This window comes from Protobothrops mucrosquamatus, unplaced genomic scaffold (assembly GCF_001527695.2).
Source record: "Protobothrops mucrosquamatus isolate PMUCROS unplaced genomic scaffold, P.Mucros_1.0 scaffold289, whole genome shotgun sequence".
Classification (NCBI taxonomy): Eukaryota; Metazoa; Chordata; class Lepidosauria; order Squamata; family Viperidae; genus Protobothrops; species Protobothrops mucrosquamatus.
In genome coordinates this window covers 204,979-215,915 of record NW_015386633.1, presented here as the reverse complement: position 1 = coordinate 215,915, position 10,937 = coordinate 204,979, and positions in this window count along the sequence as shown.

The window sequence follows — 10,937 nt, the reverse complement described above, 5'->3', positions numbered from 1 at the left end:
TTTATTAATACGGAGGAGATGGATTGTTTAAGTTTAGAGTTTGGAGTTAGAGATATTAATATTTGTTTACTTGTATTTGAATATTTGCCTAGGTTTGGTTTGGGAAGTCCGGGGGGCGGGGGGATGGGATATAACATTGTGTAATATCTGTGATGTATTTCTTTTTTTTTTCTATGATGAAAACAATAAAAATTTTATACTGAAAAAAAAAAAAAAAAAAAGATTTTTCTTATCCTTAGAAGTCCAAGGAAAAGATAATTGTATTTAAAAAGCAATGTCAGCTTACATTCTGGAAAGACAAAGGGAGGTCTAAATATTCATTGAAAAGTAATTAGTGTAAACTAAGAATAATTAATCATTCAGAAAGCAAAATTCTTTGCATCATATCTATTGTATCATATCCATTACTGTTACCTTAAACCCAAACCGCATATTAGATACAATAGTGACCTCTGAGCCCTCTGACCCAATATTTATGCAGTGGAAGGATTTATTTATTTAGCTTATAAGCTAGACAGAAGTAAGCATACACATAATCCACGTCCTGCATCTATAGCATTCCTTAAGCTACACATGCTCCCAGGGCAGTGCTAAATGGGTGACAATGACCAGATATAGCCATATTGCCCTCTTGGGTCTTGCAGTCATGACAAACAGAGGTACATAAAATCAAGGAACGAAATGAATTCCACGACACCATGCCACCCACCATCACCACCAACTCTCTGAGCTGATCTAGAAAAGGATACCATGGTTGATGGTATTGACAGTTACTGAGAGGTCAAGTAAGGCAAGGATGGATACACTACCCCCATCCTGCCCAGAACAGAGGTCATCCAAAAGGAGACCAATGCCATCTCTATCCCATATTCAAGTCTGAATCCTGACTGGAAAGGATCCAAATAATTTGCTTCCTTAAAAGCTATCTGGAGCTATTGTGCAACCACCTTCTCCACCACCTTCCTATGGAGGAGGGGGCTGCTAAGAAAATTGCAGGCACTTGTGCTGCCTTTCCTATTTTGAACCTTGTCAACAGAGTCAACATGGCAGAATTGCTTATAAAAGCTGTAACCTTGAAACAGGTAAGGGAGAAGATGGGAGGAGAACAGAGGAGATGGGCATATTTTGAAAACACAGCAGCAGCAAAGAAGAGCCAAATAAAATAAAGGATTTTCTTCACAGAGATGGAAGGGTCTGGAGGAAAAAGGTGAGGAAAAGCCAGGCATAGCATTGGGAAGGTGCCCGTCTTTACCTGCTGCCCAATAATGAAGAAGAAAATAATACCAGAAGAAATCCCAGAGCAGATTTAAAGCCAGAGTCTATAAGAGTTAAAATACTCTTGTATACTAGTGACAATCTGATGGCTGCCCGGGAAATATATTATCCCTTGAGCTAGCAGGGTGACAAATGAGGACAAGACTTATTAGATCAACTCATCACCCTGTGTAGAAGGGGTATCAGAAAATTACCTGTGAAGCTGTTTCTCTCAATAAATTGGAGTGGAGTCTCCCCTATTCAAGGATGTTATTAAATTTGCTTTGTAGAAGAGAGGGTGTCAAAAAGACAATGAAAGTATGTTACGATCCATGCAGAGATTCTTTAGTGGGACTAATATGTACTTGGTAATAGAATACAATAAATGGGATTGGTAATTCATCAGATATTGTTAATTTGTACAATACAGGAATGCTGTACTTTTAGAACTTCAGTTAAAAACACCTACTACATTTAGACTTTAAATCTATTCTCTCACAAATGATAGGCTTATATGACAAAAATCCTGATGAAAGGGAAATAATCTTATATTGGTAGAATTAGTTAAACTGTGCAGATGACAACACAATGCTTTTTGAAAACCAAAAATGACTGCTTGATATTTCATTTCCCAAGAAATCTAAATAACACTAATAAGTTTACAAATATGAGCATATTACTGTTAAATTTTAGTTCATGTTCAGTAGGTAAACATTACCAAACCATGCCAGAGATATCTTATAGCCAATGAAGATTTCACCTTAAATTCTTTCAGAGATTGATGCGTATACCTATTTTGCTAGTTATTTTTTCATAGAATCAGCTAGCCAACAAGCTAAGGTTATGTTTGCAACTATTAGGTCTCAAATGACTCTTGCCTAATCTGAACAAATTTTTCTCACTTTCATATACATTCAACTTGTGTATGATTTCCCTAAACATCCAATAAACTAGGGGGGGAAATAGAAGGAGTGTTAAGAACCCCAATTTATAGCAATAATTTCTTTAGCAAAAGAAAATAAATAAATTTATGTTAATGAATCATTAAATATTTTAGTTCCCTACTGATCCCTTTTTTGCTGGGAATACAGCTATATATAAAAATAAATAAAAGAAAAAACAACCTGTTTTACTTAAGCAAGGGATACCAATAACCTGTAAATAATTCTGCACACCATCAGCAATGCTAGTTTAAAAAGCAAATATACTTATTTGCATATTCATTCATTCAACTTATTCATTTTCCTTTGTATATTGCTCTGTAATTAAGCTTAAGTTTTTATAACTTCAAGACAATACATAGTGGTGCAATTTATTTATATTGTTATGTCCTAATTATGATTTTAAAGGATGCAAATTAATCCATTAATTACTTAATTAAAAATAAATAAAAATATAATACAGTACAATAAACTATTTCAGGTTGATTATATTATGGCAGCAAAGTTCCATTTATCTACAAAATATAATTCCTGCCTTAAAAAGTATTCAAGACAAACATAAGATGTTATTTTATATCAAATCAAAACCACAGTTGCCTGTCTTAATGATAGTTTTCCAGGCTTCACACCCCTCGTAATGATTGATGAACATTATTATTATTATATTACTGTTTTTTTGCATATCAGTATACTAATATAGAGTCCTGAGGTTGCTTATAAAATTAACATAAAATGAAAAATATTGATTACATTAATAAATACAAACGGCATACACTTTAACTAGGGTACAGCTCTTTACTAAAGAGCCTTAGAAAGACATCAAGACAAAATTGTAACACAATAAATAAAGCTACAAAGAAAGCAGCAATAAAAGTGCTTGTGTCCTCTGTATGTCTGCATTCCCCCCCCCTAGAGTGAGAAACTCCATAATGACACCAGACAAGCACTCTTGAAACTGCCTTGGGACTGATTAGTAAGAGTTCAGTGATCATTTCTATGCAGGCTCATCACTCATAAATGAAATACACAATGACCAAGAAAAAAAATGGTAATACTATATATGCCAATCTGAGCTTCTGGAAAAAAAGGTGGAATATAAATCTAACACATAAAATAAAATAGTAGAAATTAAAAGAGGAGAGCAAAGACAAAAAGTGTGATCAGGTAATATAGAATTGTCAGATTTCCTCACATTTTGATTATGAGTTCAGTCAAAGAGAAAGTAGTACTTGTCATTTGTTTTAAATTTTAAAAATTACAAGAATATATTATTTCAGATAATTTCCACTAGAACCATTTTTTCATTTCTACAGGAAGAAAAATATTAGAATTTATTGAGATTAATTGCTACTGTTAATAACTCAAGTTGGTAGTCATTGTAATGTAGTGTTTGCATTTCCTTTTGCCATTGGTTTAGTGATATTGAATGCACCTACATCCAAGAATCACTTCCCCATCAAAAGAAAAAAAGATCATTCATTCAATACCCTGGGATCACCTTCAACATGTGCATTGACTACTCCAGAAAATGCAGCCCTCTCTGAGTCATGAAACAGAAAACTGTTCTAATTTAAGGCATTTATGTCAAACAAATGCTTTATGTAGCCACACTTGACAAATAATTTTTCCCCAAAGAACTTTGCAGCCTAAAACACATACACATATTGCATACTGAGGTTGGTTTAATAAATCTTCAAAGTACTTTCTAATATTCTGTGTAGCACTTGCTTCAAGGAAGCCGCAATTATTCATCTTACATCTTGTGCAGGGGGGAAATATAGGAAAGAGGTGGGAAATATAGCAAAGCTGGAAATTTTAAGGAAATTTGATTATTCTTTTAAGATCAGAATCACTATTTTAATTACAACTATCTCTTAGAATAGTCCCATCTCCTTTAGTCTTGCTTTCCTATTTTTTTTCCTTTTGCTCCAAAACCAGATTGCAAGAGAGATTATCTTCTTTTTTCAGATATATTAATTCTGAAATTAGGGAGACTCAAATCCAAATCCAAGTCATTTTCTTGACAACAACATGGAAGTGATTTGGCATTGCAACCTTCTTCTGAGATTTTTTTTTTTAAATTCCTCAGTCTAGCCTACATCTCAATGATTTCTTCACAGGCTTTTAAACAAGATTCAACATGCCAAAATTTGAAAATATTTGACTCAACATATTTGACTCAAATAGGAAATAAATTGATATTTTGAATGATATGTTCTCAAACTTCTTTGGATAATGGTAATCTGATCTATCTCTAGCGTCTGTAAATCTGTTTTTAATTTAAAAATAAATAGGGACATTTCTATCAAGGATGTAGGTCTCACCTTGAGAACAGAGAAGGAATGAATGAACTGTTATGGAGAAAAATTACTCAGTCCTGAAAATAAGGGGAGCATAAGAAAGAAAAACTAGATGGGATTGAGGGACATTTAGTCAGGCTTTTAATATTTTAATGTTCTATCATACTGCAATATAGAGAACCCTGGAATCCCTGCTGTGCTTGTTTTTTGGCTACTTCATTGGCTGACAATTTTCCATCATAATATTTCAGATTTTTTTTAAAAAAAGCTCAAAGGCTTAAGGGACTTCCAGAAAAATTCCATTCAACAGAACTTCCTTTCTTTCTATGCAGAAGAAGAGAAGAGAAGCTGCCTACCTTTGACTTCCACATGGTGATACTGGTGGCTGCCATTCAAATGCCTAATACAGACATTCTCCCAGCTGTTAGGAGTAAGAAGATCAGTTTTAACATCTAAAGAACAAAAAACTACAAACTTAGCAACCAACCTGTGCTGGCCAAAACTGTCAACAAACATGTTTACTGGGTTTTAGAGATCTTTCAGAAAACCGACCATCCCTCGACCAGCCTGATTTTCATACAAAAAATGTTGTGTGTAGAGCATTCAGATCAATCATACAGAAAAGTTAATACCACAAGAAGAAATAAGTCATCATAAGCCTAGTTTGGATAGCCAACATTTCTTTTCCTCAAAAGCACAAATGTAAAAAGAAAGCTCGAATTAAATCAGTTTATTAAAATTTCTACAGTCTCCTAGCAACTTATGTCTTTTGTTTACTTTCCATTTTTCCTACCCAGGTTCACCACTTTATGTAATAGATGCATGGAATGATAAAGTTTACAATTTGATGACAGTTATTGTAAGAAATCCAAATGTTACTGTCATTTTTTGTGGCGGAGGAGGTACCCCATATTTTTAGAAGATGTGTCGTCTTCTAGCATGATATATGTGGATTAGGTTAAAAATTCTTCATTTATATTTAAATGTATATCTTAGTTACTCAGAATGGACATTTGTTTTATTATGTGATATAATAAGAGAGCTAGGGAGTGAGATATATTATGATTCACATATTAAATGCATCACAGAAATTTATGTTCAAATTATTCAGAGAGCTAAGCAATATCTATGCATTTTTAAAAACCTTATGTGGAAAAGAAAGTAAAATATTCAAAGGCAAAGATGTTCCTTAGCTGTTAAATGAAGCCCAAATCTGATCCTACAGAGAAGATGGGTAATTGCAGATGGTTCACTATTAATTCCTGAGTTTTCTTCTTCTAAAGCTCAGATTGTATTTAAATTGTTGTGAACCAACTTGATTGTTTTCTAATAGTAAGCTGAGATATACATTCAATAAATATGGAATGAGACAACTCGTCGCAGCCAATTCGCCATGACCAACTCGCTGCGGGACAACTCGCCATGGCCAACTCGCCACAGGATAATTTTCTGTGGGACAATTCAACAACTCAATTTAATTATTTAAAATAGTTAAAAAAATATTTTAATTTTTGTCATTCACATCTCATTTTGTCCATTCTTTGGCATCCTTTAATTATTCTATTTCACTATTTCTTTGATATTAGTATAACTCTTGTCCCGTGGCTAATTGTCCCATGGCTAGTTGGCCATGATGAGTTGGCTGTGGCAAGTTGTCATAGACTCCAATAAATATGTGTCAAACCAGGGCTTTTGTGGTCATAGAATGCCCAAAATGGAGTTCCGGCACCTTTTTTGGATGGAACCTTGTAGAGTAGGCAAGGCGGGTTATATGACATATGTGAGTTCCGGCACCTTTTTTTTTTTTTTTACAAAAAAAGCACTGTGTTAAATACAATACTATGGTTGAATATGAAATTACGGGAAAGATAGATCTGGTTGTGCTTTAATCGTTGATGGTTTGGCCCTACAATTTTTGAAGACAAATTTAAATCTAGATGAAAAATTTCTAGTCTGATGTTCCCTCGCAGGATTTTTTATTTTTTTTTACTAATATGGAAATGCTAAAAGAATGTATCTGGAACTCAGATTTACAAAGGAATAGGAGCTGAGTCTCAATCATTGGTATGCAAGAGTGCATACCTTTGCTGTCTATCTTTCCTGTATCCCAGCCCTAAAGAAATGTAGGACTTTTACATTTGCTCGGTTTCATATTTTCCCCTCAGTGCATATGATCTTCACATACCAGAATTTGATACTGTTGGAGTAATATCTCTTGCCCTGATGATACTAGTGAGATGAAACAGCTAAATTAGGTTCTCTGTTCTGCTCATTTTATAAAGGGACATCATTTTAAAGTATTTTGATTACACTACTTTGAAAGTATTTTCCAAGCAAAGGATCTGAACTTTATTCTTCTTACAGCATCTCCTATCAAACCAAAGATGTTGGTATCTTTGGCAGCATAGACTGTTGATTTGCAATCTTAAAGATAAATAACAGAATAACAGAGTTGGAAGCAACCTTGCTATTCAACCCCTTGCTTAAACAGAAGACTCAATACCATTCCGGACAAATACTTTCCAAACTCTTCTTAAAAACCTCCAATGAGACAGCACCACAACCTCTGAACACAGGATGTTCCACTGATTAATTGTTCTGTCAGAAAATTTCTCCTTAGTTCTAGGTTGGACCTCTCTTTGATAAGTTTCCATCTGTTTACTTCTTGTCTTGCCCTGAGGTGCTTTGGAAAATAGGTTGTCCCCCTCTTCTTTGTGACATCCCCTCAAATATTGGAAGACTGCTATCATGTCACAGCTAGTCCTTCTCTTTGTTAGACTAGACATACCCAGTTCCTGCAACTGTTTCCTCATATTTTAGCCTCCAGCCCTCTAATTATCTTTGTTGCTATTCTCTGCACTCTTTCTAAAGTCTCAACATCTTTTTTTTTACTTAAGCTCAATACTCAATACTTCTAACTTTTGTCTTTGGTTGTAAGTTAAAAGTTGTTTAATTTCACTATTTATTTCTTTTTGTTATTATTTTGTATATTGTGTGCTGACCATAGCTATGAATTACATCCTGAATAGTTAAATTTGGAAAAGAATATATGCATAATTCTAATTCCATAGCCAGCACTTTTTAAATCAAATCACTGTCTACACAAAAGGTAAGAGATAATTAAAGATAAATTGGTGTGTTATACTTTCTGTATATAAAATACTATCAGTTTTAAGTTGAAAACATATTTCCATTACAAAAATATGATTTAATTTACCAAACCAATTGATCATATTTTATTTTACATTTCACAAAACTTTTTCTGGGAAACATACACCTCAAATATTACTAAAAAGTAGATAAAAATTCATTAAAAATAATATATATATAGTTGGAAAATTCACAGCATGTGAATTTGCCAAAAACCCTGTATAGAAATATGCATAGATGTAGGCCCCAAACAAATATGACCATGAAATTATTTCTCTTTCACATATGGGCTTTTTATTTGCCCACTTCCAGATATTCTTTTTCCCATTAATTCTCTCTTCAGCCCAGCCCTGGGATTTTTCTTACTCCCAGGTTGATCCTGATATACTAAAGTGTATGTTTAGAGAAATCTGAGGATTTATATCTGATTGCCCATCCCACTTTATAGTTGGTCAACCCAGAAATATGGCTACTTGCCCTGCATTCAGTCACAGCTGCTTTGAATTTTAAAAAATAAGATGAAAATGGAAATAGCTAAATGGCATTTTCATCTGGCAATGTTAGAAATGCCTCACAGGTCAAAATCAGTCTTTTTCTGAAAGAGAGGTTCTGCTTTATTTTCACCTGATCACCTGCAAAGTTGCTTATAAAATTTTTAAGCTAATGGTAGGAAGAAATTCAAAGAACAATACAGCAGACAAGTTCTTTCTGCAATAAATAAATGATGAGAATCACAGTGCTTTGCTTTCAAGAGGGAGCAGAAGATGACTGAATTAACAAAAGAAAGCAATTTAAGTTTTGTAATGAAAAATTCAATTTCCATATGTAAACTGCTAAACTGTTTTCTGTATTATTGGTACTAATTATTTATATGCACTGCATACATTATCTGAATTTGCATTTAGAGAGTTAAAACAAGAAATAGGCACATTCTGGAGAGTTGAAAATCTGAAATACTGGTTTAATATGTAATATTAGATTTTTAGAATGAACAAGCTAATACATACATCAAATATTGCATTATGAATAGGAGACTAATTTTTAAACCTGGGAACTCACAATTCAATTCTTTTCTCAAACAGTATCTTCAAGTGTGTTTCTCTACATTTTTAATTTCAGGTTAATAGTACTGATCTACTTAGAGGATTCTTGCAAGGATTATAGCAAATATATACTAATTCATATTTTACATTTGAGTTTTTACTCATCAGATTTCTTGTTGGAAGAGTGTACCAATTTTTAACTATGAACATATGAAGCCCCATTTCTACATTTTTCTAAAAATATGAGAAAATGTATTCTAAATGTTTTAGAGAGTCATTATGTTGTTTTGACACCCCCCAGCAACTTTGTGCCAGCCAGTCTCTTCTAGCCCAACCTACCTTGGGGTGATAATGTAGAAAACAAATGAACGCAGGCCCCATGCACATTACTTTGAATTTTTGAAGGTTAGGGGAATATAAATTATAAAATAATATAATATAAAATTCTAGAGTCTGTAATCTGTGCTTTTCAGGCAGAAATTATGTGTCCAGTTCAGCCCTTCTGCTCTATTGAGCTGCCACACTATCAGCCCCCTCTACCACAAAGATTCTGCAGGAGAAGGGGAGTATGGACAACCGTGGGATCTGCAGGGTGAGAGCTGTGAACCACAAACACAAAGCTTTCCCTGTGTCTCTGCATAACAGATACAGTGCCCTGCTGAACTTAATAGGGACACTAAGGAGACAGGTCAAGGTAGTTGTGATGATTATTGTTGTGTCCTGGGCCTGCTGAAGCAATTCAGCAGGCCCAGAAATGTTGCAAACGGTCCCGGGCAACTGAAAAGCTGCCGGGGACCAGACTGGCTGGCGCCAGACTTGTGCGCATGCACATGGCGCGAAAAAGTTTCTTCCCTATTGGCTGGACTGCCTGGGGTTTGGGGAGACTATAAAAGGCCTGCGTGCCTGCTTGCTGAGTTGAGTTGAGTTGAGGAACGAATAAAGAAGTACTTGATTACAACATGTCTCTTGCTTCAATGCCGCGAACCCCAATACATAAAAGTGGCGACAAAGGTGGGATCGCTGCAAGGAAGAAGAGTAAGCCTCATCTGAAGAGCCTGAAGCCTGGGAAGTCGGTGTCCAGCTCTGCACTCACCTGCCAGTACAGCATCGCTGGAGGTGAGCTTGGCAAACGGGCCCTTTCCCCAATGAAGGCTTGCAGCGAGGCATTCAGAAGTGGAAGATGTCGAAGATAGGATGCTTGTCGGAATTCGACGTTTCTCACCCGGAGCGCTGGAACTCATACGTGGCCCGGGTGGAAAATTACCTAAGGGTTAACCAGGTTCGGGAAGATGGCCCGAAAGCGGCTACCCTGCTGTGCGTCTGCGGTCAGGACACCTTCAACGTGGCCGAAAACCTGGTAGCCCCTGCACCACTGGAGTCTGTCACCTACACAGACTTAAAAAACATGCTGAAGGATCACTTCCATCCCAAACTATCTGTAATTGCGTGGAGGCATGCTTTTGAGCAGAGGGACCAGAAGCTGGGTGAGTCTGCTACAGAATTCATCGCTGCCTTGAGACAAGCTGCCAGGCCTTGTGAATTCAAGGACCTGGAAGAACGCTTACGAGACCGCTTCGTCTGCGGTCTTAGAAGCAGAGAGCTGCAACAAAAAATCTTTGCTAAAGCTGAAGTCACTTTCCAAGATGTCTTGCATGAAGTTGCAGCTGAAGAAGCAGCAGGCGGCGCTGTGAAGGCCTTGCAGCTTGCCAGAAATGTTCCAGCCATCGCAACTGTCCATCAAGAGGTCGCTCAAGGGGTTCCAGACCTGGATCCTGAAGAGGAGGTAGACAGACTTCACCAGTCTGCGGTAAGAAGGCCGCGAGAGAAACCAGACAAGGCCCCAGCAGCCCTTCAGTGTCTCGGTTGTGGAGGACACCACAAGCGCACGGACTGCCGGTTCCACTCTGCCATTTGCCAGGCATGTGGAAAGCAAGGCCACATTGCCACCGTTTGTTTGGGTTGCCAGCAGGTGCAACCTCGGGAAGAATTCCTTCAGAAAGGTACCAGGGTCCCCAGCCAACACAGGGTGGGCTTCTGCGCGTCGCGTAGAAGCATTTTGCGGACAGGGACACAAAAGCCCTTAAAAAGAAACTTCGCATTAATGTGAAGTTACAAGGGGTTCCCTTATCGATGGAGCTGGACACCGGGTCCGCTCTATCGATCATTTCACACAGTATCTTAAAAAGGATTTGCAGCAGTAGTGGCCTTTGAGTAAAACTCAGGCCATCGAACTTAATTCTTACTGATTT